We start from the raw sequence: 15,326 nt of genomic DNA, 5'->3' as shown, positions 1-15,326 counted from the left end.
TTCGAAACGAGTCAGACGGCCTTCACTGTTTACCTTTCTGTCTCCCCGAAATTAGTTCAAGACCATTTAAAGACAACCCCGACACTTGACTGAAAGCGGGAGTTTGGTTTACGTAAAATTAATTGGTAAATAACATCCTTATATGTACATGTACAGAAATAAATTATTTTAAAATCAATTTAGAAATAATACAATAAAACTTAAGGTTTTGTTTTGTATATTTTTGTTAATATTGTTAATACTGACAAATAATGGAAAGCAAGAATACATCACAATAATCAGTAATGTTTGATTAACAGCTATTAGGTAATATCTTGTAAAATTCGGATTTTACTCTTCTCAGTTTACATATATTACACTTCCTCTTATTGTTGACATGATACCAAAGAAAATTAAAAATATTTATTAATCTAACTTTTTCTTATGGGACTAACCGAGAGATAAACCGATTTATGAAGTTTAAAAAATTCTATGACCTTTATATGGGAAAATTCGTAAACGAGTTTACAGTTCAGCAAAGAAAAAACCTTCGTTTTATGAAAGCAATAGAATTAAAAGTACCTAATTTTTTGTTTTGATGTAGTTCCTTTTTTGCCTGTGACTATTATACAAAATTTTTTGGTCATTTTCGGTATAAACACTGTGCGCGGGATGCATTTACTTCATAAATATAATTTACAACAAAAAATAAAGATTTAATTCATCTTTTCATATTGTAAAATTTCGACATTCTTTTGCATTTACATCTAAATATGGATTTATGCAATATTATATGGTTTCACCGACAATATTTATTGTTACTTTCCAGTCTGCTAAGAACAAGAGATTCTTAATGTGATGAAATGTGATCTCATGTCTGAACGGTGGAAAGTCTACAAGAAGTCACTGATAAAATGGAAAGTATGCAGGAGCGCGAAAAAACATGATGTTAGAACTTACGTATTCCTACTAAACAACGGCAGGAATCGTCAGGGAAAAAGTCAGGATTTCTGACCATATCTGATAACTTTTTTTATGTTTCACGGCAGAAATCGCCTGAAAAAGTCAGAATATATGAGAAAATGTTCAGAAATCGTCAGGGCTTGGGTTTGAAGGAGAATACTTTTATTAGGGGTCCAAAAATAGAATGCCATAAATCGTAATCCCTTTTATATTTCCCAGGCTATTTATATTACTAATTTATTTATGTATATTCTCTTTTTACTTACGTTTGATTACCAATATTTATATACTAAATGACTTTAGGTAAATTAGAATATTTTGTCCGCTTTCAAGTATCTCTTTCTCCTTGCAAGATTCATGATATTTATTATAATGTTTAATTTTGTACGCAAATTTTTAGGTATTTGAAATCGTCGAAACTCGTAGATTCTGAATTTCTAAATTTTGAATCTATATGCAACGTTGAAAAAAATTTTTTTAATTTTTAATCCTCTTCGGTTGGTAATCCTCTTCGGCAGTGGTTGGTGTTAGGACGCACTATACTTTTTTGAACACACTGTATAAGATCTTGACAGCTGTCCTAAACAACAGGAGTGTTTGAAGAATTGAGCAGGTTTGAAGAGAGGTGTACGAATAACGTGGCCCTGAAACAGGTGTACCAGGCTGCCGAGAAAACTTGCTGATTGACAGGTGCACCTGTAAAGACGCAGCAGCTCATGAGCGCCTCCTGTTAATGGCCTTGATTGACTACTACGCGAAGAATAGTTGACCGCGACCGTTACTGTCAAGTCTGGTGCCATCGCGAAGAAGTTGCGAGCAGGAGGGAAGCAGAAACTGTTGCTGCGCTCGCATGAACCATTGCGGAAGCACGTCAACCGTTCCGGCGCATGACCGTAATACGCAGAACAGCTATAGTTACTCCACTCGCAGTTATAGTTACGGTTTACTCCGCAAGCATTACTGCGCGCACCGTTTTTTGCTATGTGGCTAAACCTAGAAATAACACTTTGTCCAAACAGCGTAAGACCTATGCCATGATTAAAGGCTCACTGAAGGATGATTTAATACCCAAAAGCCAATAATCGGTCACGTCTCGAACCCCTTTTCCAACTCGCCCTTAAAAAAACACGTGCTAGCGACTGATCACAGAAGAGTCATCGGTCACATCTTGAACGAGAAATATAGGTGAGGTAACTATTTTATAAATTTTAACAATAAAAAACAATGAAAAAGTTGCAAAAACCTTCTGGCCTCTTCAGTTTTATTATTATATTGCTGTTATTAGTATTGTTGAGCAATTTAAATACCTTTAAGAGCCATTTTTAGCAGAAGCGCAACTCACACGCTGAGCTCACATACAGTTATGCAGTTATATATACAAACAAAAATCTGACTGCTGTGCAGTCACATTGCCATCGCGCCTGGGCGAGATGAGCGGACCATCGTACAGCCATTTAAACTGCTCTCTTCCTCTTTGGAACCTTCTCCCATCGTTACGAGCCGAAAGAGGCCAGACCTACCCGATCATGTACGAAGCCAAGAAGAGCTAGTTGGCGCGCGATTTAAATGTCTAAATTACAAATTTGATACCATTCGCACGGGTAATACCTTCATTTAGAAAAAATGTATTTTTTTCAATATGTTTGTAATTATTAAATCATGTTAATTATATGTATTCTTTACAATGATTATGAATGAATTTCGTTGTATTTGTAGAAGTAATGTAAAAACTGCAGAAAGAACCAAAAGGCAATGAAATAAGAACTAATGTATTTTTCTTTCCATATTTTGAAAATGTAAAACAGAATAGAATTTTATTTCTTTATGTACATACTTATTAGGCTTTGACATATACAGTGAAACTCTTCTATAGCCCCGATTTCGGGGTTGACGGTGGTTGGCAACTAACTAATTATAGCCTGCTCCATTTTTGTTTGTTCACGCCTGAGTGCTCGCATGGGTGACAGCCGCAGATCTCGCGCAGCACCTGTTAAACTTACACGCGGCGCGGCGTCAATTCTCGGAAAGTCTATAGAAGAGAGGGCTATTAAAGATTTTCACTGTACTTCGTTGTTACAAAAAATCGCATGTTTATCTCATTCACGCTTATTATTCTTACAATCATTTATTCTGAAATTATTTAATATTACCACTTAATACAAAAGTCAACGACAACTTCCAGACTAGTGTGTTATTATATTACTGTTACAAAAGTATCTCCTCAAATAAACATTATAATAGAGTAACTTCAAGTTTGAAACAGAGTTATAGAAACAGAGTTCCGGTTAGACTGGTTAATTAGATAGAATATTATTTTAGAGGCCTGATACCAGTGGTTTTTTGATGTTTGTACGATAGAGGTCTCTATATTGTACGGTTGATAAGTAGAAGAACTACTGTATCATAATCAACTTTTATTACGCGAAATTAATTGAAAACGCGAGAAAAATAAGTTCTAAAAAATCCACTGCGGGCTGGGTTTGAACCAACAACCTTCTCATTACATGTGAGGGGCGCTACCAATTGCGCCACCGCAGCATCAACAGTGAAAATTTTAGAACTTTTATTTGCTTAATTTCGATCGAAATTATTTTTCATAGATGTTGTTATTTTAAGGCCAGTTGTTAAATTCAAATTTGAAACAGAGTTTCAGTTAGACTGGTTAATTAGATAGAATATTATTTTAGAGGCCTGATACCAGTGGTTTTTTGATGTTTGTACGACAGAGGTCTCTGAACTGTACGGTTGATAAGTAGAAGAACTACTGTATCATAATCAACTTTTATTACGCGAAATTAATTGAAAACGCGAGAAAAATAAATTCTAAAAATCCACTGCGGGCTGGGTTTGAATCAACAACCTTCTCATTACATGTGAGGGGCGCTACCAATTGCGCCACCGCAGCATCAACAGTGAAAATTTTAGAACTTTTATTTGCTTAATTTCGATCGAAATGATTTTTCATAGATGTTGTTATTTTAAGGCCAGTTGTTAAATTCAAATTTGAAACAGAGTTATAGAAACAGAGTTTCGGTTAGACTGGGTAATTAGATAGAATATTATTTTAGAGGCCTGATACCAGTGGTTTTTTTATGTTTGTACGACAGAGGTCTCTGTATTGTACGGTTGATAAGTAGAAGAACTACTATATCATAATCAATTTTTATTACGCGAAATTAATTGAAAACGCGAGAAAAATAAGTTCTAAAAAATTCATTGCTGGCTGGGTTTGAACCAACAACCTCCTCATTTCCATGTGAGGGGCGCTACCAATTGCACCACCGCAGCACCAACAGCGGAAATTTTAGAACTTGTATTTCCTTAATTTCAATTGAAATTATTTTTCATATATGTTATTTTTTTAGGCCAGTTGTTAATTTCAAGTTTGAAACAGAGTTATAGAAACAGAGTTTCGTTAGACTGGTTAATTAGATCGAATATTATTTTAGAGGTCTGATACCAGTGTTTTTTTGATGTTTGTACTAAGGGGTCTCTGTATTGGACGGTTGATAAGCAGAAGAACTACTATATCATAATCAATTTTTATGGGGAGGTTGTTGGTTCAAACCCAGCCCGCAGTGAATTTTTTAGAACTTATTTTTCTCGCGTTTTCAATTAATTTCGCGTAATAAAAATTGATTATGATATAGTAGTTCTACTTATCAACCGTACAATACAGAGACCTCTGTCGTACAAACATAAAAAAACCACTGGTATCAGGCCTCTAAAATAATATTCTATAATAAAGTAACGTTTGGTAATTTTACCAATTTCCTCATCGGATTAAAATTAAAAATAATAAAATTATTTTAAGAATTAATAAAACCCAAAAATAACTTTATAAAAATTATTATTGTATTACAAAATTTATTACTTGTAGGTTTGATTCATTCTTCACATAATTTCATTATTTTTAATTTTAATATGATGAGGGAATTAGTATAATTCCTAAACGTTACTACATTAAAATGTTTGTTTTGAGGAGCAAATTTTGCAACTCTAATAAAATGATACACTAGTCCGGAAGTTGTTGATTGTTGTCTTTATTTAAGTGTATAAAACATTTCCAGACGTCAATTTTACACTTATACCTCGATTTTATGAGATTGTCCTGTGACTATAACTTGAAATATTCAAGAAAGTATAGAAAGAGTAACCGACTATTAACTGCGTTAAGTTATAACGAAAAAAGTATGCAAGAAACCATCACTTTATTTATATGGTGGTTTGCAACTATTATGATATTTAAAAAAAGCATGAAAATTATAATTAAATTAATTGGAACCTGGAATTTCAAATGCATTATTTTATGTTTTATCAAACTTTTATTTAGGTGAACCCGGTTATACATCATAACCACGGACTAAGTCCAGTGACTGATGAGATTAGAATGTTAAAAGTTAATTCAAATAATTTAATACGATAGTTGAAACCTCCTGCGATGATGTTAAAGGTATACAATTACGAGCGGCCACGAGCGTTGGAGGTGACAACAGTTACCTCTGGATGCTTTCTTAGAGCTACCATCTGCCACTTCACGGGTTTTTAGTCGTTCGCTTCCTGATGTTCAAGAAAGTTTCTTACAATGCGACAGATGTTTTATGAAACCGCCGTCTGAGCTGCTGCCTGTAGCCAAAATCACAATAGGATGGACAGATATGTGATTCACATTTCTCCATATGGTCTTTAATTCATGCCTTAACTCGCTATACTTGTGGATCTTGGTTGTATAGGTTCACTGCAAATTTCGGTTAAGCGGACAAGCAATGTCGATGATGTAGACTCTTCCACCTTTGTTTTTCTCGCATTACGATGTCAGGTCGACTGACCCGGATATAATGATCCGTTTGGATGGTAACATCCCAAAATAAGATGTAATCTTCGCTTTCTAAAACGGGCATTGGAATGTATTTCCGAGTTGAGAAAACTCTTCATGATCAATCTGAGTCTCGTAGTGAAGGCAGTCGTTAGGCTTGTCTTAACTATCGTATGTTGGAATACCCTTAGATTCAAGTATACCCAGATATTTATATGATTCGCCTGCAGCCATTGCCTCGATGTCATTTTCGAACTCATTCTCTAATTCTGCGATCCCTAATTCCCCTCTGATTAAATGCACTGTTCTACATTTATCTATTCCGAACTCCATGTGGATATCATTGGAAAACTGCTTTGTGACATCGATTACTTACTGCACTTTCTCCTCATCGCATGGCTTAAAAAGTCAATAATGCGTAGGCAGATTTTGTAAAGTTTTAAGACTTCAAGCAAATAGTCATGCAGCACGGAAGGAAACGCTTGCTTGTAGTCAATGCATGCCATGTGTAAGTTCCTTTGATGCTTACGAGTTTGAGTCATGGCAACAGCGTCTATAGTGAGTAGATCTTTACAGCCTCGCGAGTTTTTACAACATCCTGTTTGTTCTTCTGTAAGAGTGTCATTCTCATCGCAATGAGAATATACCTTATTCTGCAATGATAGCTGTAAGACATTTATAAATTGTTGGAAGACAGGCTATCAGTTGAAAGTCAGGTAGATTTTGAGCGTCTGGTTTTTTTTTTGGTAAAATATACATAGTACCCTGGAGCATAAAGCTTGGCATCAGATCTGGGTGTTCAATGATCTTCTGAAAACACCTTGCCAACGCAAGATGCACACTCGTCAGGCTCTTTTACCAGAAGTTGTGCACCATGTCCGGACCTGGAGCTTTCCAATTACATGCCCTTTTCAAGACCGCTGAAACATCTAAAGCTGTGATGTTTGTCAGTTGCATTTCAGGGCTATTGCTTGCCCTTGCTTCCTCCGGTTTGAACCACGCAGTGTCCAAATTGCATCTGTTCATTTTTCCCCAAACACCCGACCAGCAGTCAGTCATATCTTCCAAATGAGGGACTTCACTGCCTTGCTGGTTATTTGGCTTCACTTTCAGTTCACGATAGAACCTTCTTTTATATGTCTGAAAGTTTTGATTTTGTTGCCTTCGTGCATTACTTTTCTTGTACCGACGTAGTCTGGTAGTAAAAACATCAAGTCTCTGCCGTTGAGAGTCTAAAATTTCATCCAATATTGCTGGTGTTAATATCTCGATGTGCCGAGGGTGGGTGATTTTAGTAAAATGGTTCATCAGCTTTCTGGTTCTATTTCCTTTTTTATATTGAGTTAATCGACCCAATTTGCACCTTACCTTGCACGCATCCCTATCCAACCTGATCTTCCATGGTGGATCTCAATCCCTTGCTGGGACAAAAACTGCATTTGCAGGCCTAGTTTTCCGGCCCAACGTTCTAACGGTTGCCACAGCTGCACAGTATACAAGAGTTTGCACCTCTAATGCAGTTTATGCTACGTTCAAATACGTAGGTAAAACCCTGCTGTCGATATGTGCTATTATTGCACGCAGATCATTTGCAATGTTCAATTTGGGCAGAGAATGCCATAGTATTGGTTCTACATATCTGAACTCTAGTAAAGCATGGCCAAAATCTTTTCAAGGTGCTGTAGTGTTTCTGGGATTTCCCTATCCACATCATCGTCAGTAATATCCGGATGTGGTTCTAATGGGCCCGGTACATGATGTTCATTATCCCTAGCACCTATGCCTTCAGCATCAATCAAGTCTTCGTTATCTACATCTTCCAAGGTGATTTCATCAATAGAAAGCTGCTGTTCCACTTCCATTTTGATATCCGCTATTTCAACTGCTGAAAGCAGTCTGTTTATAAATATTGAGTGTTTTTGATCTACCAGATTCTGCTCATTTATTTTTATGGCTAGCTCTGGGTATTTAAGTAAGAAGAGTCTATGATGTTCTTTCCTTACACTTCGCCCACATTTCTCTATCAAAAAATAAAGGCGCATAACATCTCTGTTCATATGGTATGTCCATTTTCGTCGCTTTTTTGGTTGCTGAACCTCTGCTACTGCCTCTGTTTGTATAAGGCCATTCACCTCTGGAGAATGTGGTGGTGATGGATCATCAATAGGTTGAGGAAGAACGTCAATTGCTCCTGCTTGGCCGTTTGACGCAGCTTCCTCTAACTGATGTTCATTGCCGTCGTTTTTCCACGCCAAATCAACCTGTTGTTTAATCTACATTGCTCGGTCTTCTGCACCGTGCAGAATAGTCTTGATGTCCTTCACCTTAGCGATAAGATCTCTTTGTGCGACTTTTTGTATAGTAGAATACTTATTATTATTATGCCAGGAGGCATACATTATTTACTGCAAACGTCTCTTTTTTGCTGGCTGCTGGTCTGTTGGTATAAAATATACGTGGTGAAATCCTGTATGGATTTTAACTGTTTCGTCCATGTTTATTGCTTCCTTTAACGCTTCGTTTTGTAAGTAAGTGGGCTTTGAAATGGAATGCCCCGTACTTACAAACTTTTTCTTTGTTGAGCGAAAATTTGTAATCTCGACATTTTTCTTGCTCACAACCGTCTTCTTTTTCGTTTGAGACCTTCGTTTTTCAATATTAGAATGACTTGAAGAAACAACGACATTAAAATGAGGTATACATTTAGCATCATCTGTTGCTGTCGTTCGCTTTCTTTTTAAATTTTCTTCAGCAGACTGAAGAACGCGTCGTAGAGCATATTTTATATGGATAGTCCACTTTTAATTTGAAAAATAAACATTTTCAAAATTATATTTAAACCTTAAAAGGACCCATCGAAATATAACTCTAGAGTCAATAATTTGCGAATAGATTATTTAATTCTACTATAAACTTCGCGGAAATGTCGACGTAAAGTTTTTTTGCTGGAAAAAGTTTGCTTACAATCACAAACTTCCATCTTGACAGTATTTGTTTATCGCACCTACTACAGTAATGACTTATTCACCGGCACTCGACTACTCGGCCTAGGAGCTTTTCTGTTTCGTGCATGATCAGTTACAACTGGCCTCTTTCGGCTCGTAACGTTGACTTTTGTCTTTATTTATGTAACTTGAAATTTTTTAAAGAAGAAGCAAGCATGGATGTAGTCAAGCATGGATGTAGTTCTGAAGAAGGAAGTTTCATACTTCCATTGTGCCAAAGTTTATTTTGTTCAGGTTTTTTTTTTCATGTTGGTAATTCAAATTTTCAAAGTTTTTAGTTTTCGTAGCGTTTTCAATTTGTAAGGCTTTAACGGGATTTATGGGAGTCCAAAAATAAGTTTCTTGTAGAATAATTAGTTTCAGTTTCTTTTTTTCTAATCAAGCGAATTACTCGTACTGTGAAAAGTTCAATTATTATGTATTTTATATTATATTTTGTGTTGAAAATTTTCAAATATATTATGAAAATATAAATATATTAAAAAAATATATTACTGTTTGATATCTTTTATATAAATAATCACTTCCCAATCCAAGAAAACACATCTTTTGTACGAAAAATTTGAATTTTCGATTACACGAAGGGTTAAATATTGTAGGAATTTAAATGTCAATGTTATAATCATTGTAAAGAATATATATAACGAGCATGAATCAATAATTACAAACATGTAGAAAAAAACAATACTTTTCTTTCCAAATTAAGGTACTACCCGTGCGGATGGTATCAAACTTGAAATTTAGGCCATTAAATTCTGCGCTAACTGGCTCTTTTCGGCTTCGTGCATGGTCAGGTACGGCCGGCCTCTTTCGGCTCGTAACTATGCTTTACGATGATCCGATGGAGAAGATCTTTTGTACACCTTAACCTCCTACTCTTTAGACCATGCATCCGTTTTCGCGCACGTGCACCGTGTGCAAATCTCAGTCCAGCACAGTCCAGCGTTCAGCTCGAAATTAGTTTTCCGTATAACAAAAAATAAAGTTTCAGTGTAAATGTCGTGACAAAAGTTTTGCAACGAGGTATACCGTACGATACCCTACATATTTTATATTATTTAAAACTTAAAATTAACCTTTTAAAATAAAATCTCAAAAGTTTTGAATTTTCTCAAAATCTTAGTGTCCGCGTGGTAGAATCAAATTGTAAAAATTTACAATATTTCACCCTCAAAAAGATTCATTCTATTACATTACAATCATCGAAAACTGTCAAAGAATGTATATCTGCAGTAAATATTGTTTTTTAAAATACATCATTTATTAATTTTAAATAAAAATAAACACTTATTCATTATTATTTTCTGTAGGTTTTATTAAATTAATTATGGTCAATAATTCAAAATCTAAATACCCTCATAGGCGAGACTATAATGATTTCTTATATTTTGTTAAAAATTTGTCTTTTTCATTTGTAAATTCATGTGTTCCACTAAAAATTTGTCTTTCTTATAAAAAATTAATTTTCTTGGTTAAGAATTGCACTTTTTTTGTTGTTGAAAATGTTATGAATTAAAAAAAATTCGTATTTGATAGCAAATCTTTCTTCTTTTTTGTTAAAAATACAACTGTTTGGATTGAAAACATATATATTTTAGTGGAGGATTCAAGTATTTTATCGAAAATTCAGCATTTTTAGGTAAATTTAACTATGTTTGATTTACGTTAAAAAATATTTTTCTCTGAAAACATCAACTATTACATTTTTTGTTCAAAATTAATTTTTTTAAGTTGAAAATTAAACTCTTTTATGGAAAGTGAAAATGAGCTCGATGGTATTAATTGTTAGATCAACTATTTAACTTTATGTGATATAATAGATAAAAAGTTAGAACTTTAGGCTTGATGTTATTGATTTTTATCAATCATTAACAACTGATTAGGATCTTCATGAGTTTGACATCATATGAGAAAAAAATTAAAACTCCTTAATCAAATATGACGAAGTTTATCATTCAAATCTGAAACCAGTGCAATTTTTGTGTTTATAACCTCTTTTCAGTCAAGGGAGTAAGCGACACGAGCAGACAACTAATTCTAAACTGGGAGCCGCGTGCGCACACTGTCACTTAGACTTAGGATAAAGTGTAGGGGGTGAAGGTGTCCAAAATATCGGCTCGTTGTTCCGCTCGTTGGGCTCGCAGCTCGCGAGTTTCAGCGCGTCTATGTCGTGCGATTGCTGGTTCTCGCACTTCACGCTCGATGATGCTTTTATCTTGCGCTTTGCGCCGGATTATGTATTTACCACACGCTACACGCTCGGTCTTTGTATTTTTCCCACATTCGTGCACAGACGTTTTAAAATTAAAGCTCATAGCATCCACTTCTGTAACTTTGTGTTTGTGAATTCACTTTTGTTAACAGAGCTTCGCTCGCAAGTTTGAGTGTACCTGGGGCGCGCAATTGTTGGTTCTCGCACTACTCGCTCAGTTTTTGCATTTCTCCCACTTTTGTACACAAACCTGTTAAAATTAAAGGTAAACGGATCGAAAATTGTAATTTTGTGGTTGTGAACTCTTTTTTGTTAAAGCTCTTTCGACTTTAGCGAACACATTCTCATAACGTATCTCGCGCTTCGTACTTGATTTTGTCTAAAATGTGAACTTTGATACATTATGCTCAACACTTTTATATCAAACATAATTCAGACTTTGTATACCTCTGTCTGGGATTGCTTATTCAGATATTGAAAAATGAAATACAAATTTTATTTTTTAGCTACACTGAAACATGTATCATTTGAATAATTGTATATCATTACAATTCATAATATGCATGGATATTTAAACAAATTTATTCTTATTCCCTTGTTTCTATAATTTTTTGTAATCTTGTTTTCTTAGGATTAAAAGAAAAACTCGTTCTGTCTCAAAATTATTGATAACAAACGTGTAGATCCTTTTTGGATTAACAACTTTTTTCTACTGACTTTATCAAAAAATTTAATTTTTTCATCTTCAAGGTAAGTTTTTTCGACAAAAATCAATACTACGCTTGCTGCCAAAATATATTCGTAACATATTTTTAGATCTTATCCCATAAGTAAATAATGAAAAATTTGTAGACTTTTTTTAGGTGCAAAATTTTTGTGGTCTAGTTGTTTACGTATCTTGCTTTGTTTGACCACAAAATAAGAGTTATTGCTTTTTCGTTTTTGTTTGTTCAATCTAAATTTAAATTTTCAATTTTTTAAACCTAGTCTTTCGAAAGTTATCTGGTATAAGGACAACCACAAACCACAGCAGCGACGACGTTGCCGGACGGACAGACACCGACGTAAACACTTTTTCTGACTCAGGGGACATCAAAACGTCGACATTTGATTAAATCCGCGAAAGCCATTTTTCGCATAAAACTAATAACTTCTCATTATGGACGAGAATTTAATCATTCATTATTCTTTGTTCGATTAAAATTTGAATTTTCGATTTTTTTTTAAACATAACTCAAAAAGTTACTAAAATAATCTTGTAGTGCCTTGAAAAAGTAATATTTTTCTTCTCTCGGCTTTTACCCATTTCACGTAACTGTTACTGCAACAGACGTAATAGTCTCTGCAAAATCTTTTACGGTGGAACGCAGTGACTGTTACGGTGTGGCAGTAGTATTTCCGTCTTCAACCGTAACCGTCGCTGCCCAGTCACAACATGATTTTTCTGCAGAGCTCCTGCGGTCGGCGCGGAAACGGTTACGGTGAAAATGCACCTACTCAGGTTTTTTTCTCTCCGTGTGAGCGAGAAGATTACCCCGGAAAAGTCGTTTAGAAATCGAAAGAGTGACAGTTTTCAATTTAAAAAATTCTTGCTTTGTAATGCTATCAGTTATAGCTTCTAAACCGTAAATTATGTAAAAAATACTGCCAAGTAAATGTTGTAGGGAATATTTTTCTGAAAAAATTATTTATATCAGAATCTTCTATGGACAAAAGTAAGTATCATTTTTAAAACATTAGAATTTTTTGGAACTTAATTCCGGAGAAAAATGTCTAATAATACTACTTTGATATATTTTTTATCATTATTATAATGTTCTTTACACAGGCAAATATCACAGCATTTCGACTTTAATTTTGAGCAAGGACATACTAGATTTATGCATGCTGTATTTTTCCGACAAGAACTGAAGTACTTTTCAAGAAGCTCCAATGCTATTTCGCTTTCAAAATAATTTGGATGCAGCGTACCATTTGCCTCAAATCAACCACAAGCTGTAGGTTTTAGCGATTGAATTTTAGCAGCAACAGCTTGAGTTCATTAATGTAACTGCCAGAAACTTCGAAGAATGTGTTGGATCAGTGAATATCAGCAAAAAATGAACCTAGAATTTCTTTTGAATTTTCAAGAAGTAAAATATGAAAATTCAAAAGCTGCTGAAGAGGTTGTTTTCCATATTTTTCATATCTAAATGCCGCCTTTTTACCAATTCGGAAAAAGTAAGATGTGTCAGAGCCAGTTAGTGCTTACATGACCATAAGAGCTGATGATACGTTAGGATTCAGATTAGCTGTTGAAATGTGAATTTGAATGTTACTTCGCTGATGATTATGAATGGTGACGATATTGACAACCCTTAACGTCAGGGAGACTAGAGCTGTGCAAGGCAGTGCAGCAAACACGACGGGCTTTCAACCCAGTATTGTTACTTCTATAACCCTATTGAACCTGGATGCGAGTGCAGCCAGGGACTCCATTCTAGAGTGCATGACTCTGCAACAGAGTACATACTACACACCGCAATTTGACGGGAAAACCCCACGATATGACGAATTCTTACAGGATGCAGCAAATGGTGCTGTTCATATTACCGACGCAACAGGAACGGGTTTTATTAAGACCGCGTTAAGTAAACTAAAAGGTTCTGCACGAGAAAGCGTTCGCGATAAACGGTTGAATAAAGTAAGCAAATTAGTGGCACATCTAAAGAAACGATTTTCACCCTAAAAAGTACCAATGGTATTTTGAGGCAATTGTTAATTTAATGAAGCAAACGAAATCTATCAGTGATTATCATGGTCATATTTAAGGTCTTCTAAGTGGTGCTAAACTCTTTAGAAGAAACGTTTACCGCAACGTACCAAGAGGTCGATAACGTAGTTACGCATCAAAATACTGTAGAAAGTACTGTCATGATGAAGCAAGTAGGACACACAATAACGTTCGCGTCCCATTAGCATCTATTCTAAACAGGTGGACAAATTAGATAGACCAGAAAATGCTATAGTGCTGAATATTATCTACAACGAAAATCCCGCGCAACAGTATCCACATCATATGGTAATCCCCAGTGGAGTAACCAAGGACTATCAGCAGACAGGTAGTCCTACTCAAGATCATCCTTCCCAGCCCCTCAGGGTAATTTAAACTCCCTCCTGATTCGTTGCTCTGAAGCGGGAGCGAGTCCAACCCCTCCCGAGCGTTCGGAGACAGTAAACTTCCCGGAAAATCTATCAAAATCTTCTGAGTAGGAACAAAAGTAGGAGACTCTCTAGTAGTCGAAATAATAGCGACGGAATTAAAGGCAATCTTTTCAGTTGATCCCGGATCCGGAACTAATTTAGTTAAATCTAAGGCTTTTTACCTGGATATTATTGCTAATGAGGAAACCCGCGCGCTCATTGTAGGAATAACAAACCTCCCGGTTAAAACCCTTGGAACAGTTACCCTAAATATTTTGAATATACCTATAGCATTTCATGTCGTATTGGAAAATTTCCCCGGAAGGAATCCTAGACGGACCCTACTAAGTGGGCCAAACTAGGTTACTCAAGGGTTTTTGGGGTCGTAGCTTACGAATATGATGTCAAAAGTTCCGAAAACAAAATGGCGGATCCAATATGGCAGACGAATATGTTAAATAAACTTTAGATTTTCTTAAAAATTGGTATAGGGGGTTTTCAAGGTCGCTGATTCTAAACCAAAAATCAAGTTACGTGTCGTATGGCTGATGCCAGAGGTCTTTTGGGACACCTGCCTTAAAATAAAATGACTGAACTATAAGCAGGAATATTCTGATGTGGTGATATAACTATCATTCTTTGCCATGGAATGATATACGTTCCACCCCTATCCCTAAGGCCTAAAATAATTTCAGAATACCATAATAGTTTGATCGGAGCTCACAAAGGGATCACAAAAACTTATCGACGTATCCTATAAAGGTATACTTGGCCTGGCTTGAGGGACGAGATTACAGAGTTCATGCGAGGCTGCAAAAGCTGTCTAGAACAGAAACTTGTTCGAGTTCGTACCCGAAAGTCAATGCTAATTATTGATCCGCCAGCCGAACCGCTCGAAAAAGTCTTCTTAGACACAGTGGGAAAACTGTCTACTACACCTAATGGAAACCGACACATATTTACTATGCAAGATAATTACAGGAAGTATTGTATCGCCGATCCAATACCAAACCTGAAGATCACCACGATTTCGCGAGGGCCAGAAACAGAAACATACGGGTCATACCTACGAGATTTGATTGTACGACTTTCCGAGATCCGAATGATAGCTGGTATATATATATATATACAGTAAGGACGTTTACTATGTAGTCATAGGGAATATAAT

At 35.5% G+C, this 15,326-nt stretch overlaps 1 protein-coding gene and 1 non-coding gene across 4 annotated transcripts in view; one reads left to right on the top strand and one right to left on the bottom strand.

Annotated features, from left to right (window-relative positions):
• Window positions 1-15,326, top strand: part of LOC117183154 (DNA replication complex GINS protein SLD5) — a 101,232-nt gene that overhangs the window by 11,816 nt on the left and 74,090 nt on the right. The gene's annotated exons all lie outside the window — the stretch shown is intronic.
• Window positions 3,408-3,480, bottom strand: Trnat-ugu. The gene has a single exon. It is a non-coding gene; the product is annotated as a tRNA-Thr (tRNA).

This window comes from Belonocnema kinseyi, chromosome 2 (genome assembly GCF_010883055.1).
Source record: "Belonocnema kinseyi isolate 2016_QV_RU_SX_M_011 chromosome 2, B_treatae_v1, whole genome shotgun sequence".
Lineage (NCBI taxonomy): Eukaryota > Metazoa > Arthropoda > Insecta > Hymenoptera > Cynipidae > Belonocnema > Belonocnema kinseyi.
The sequence above is the reverse complement of the archived record's forward strand: the minus strand, read 5'-3'. Positions and strand labels throughout refer to the sequence as shown.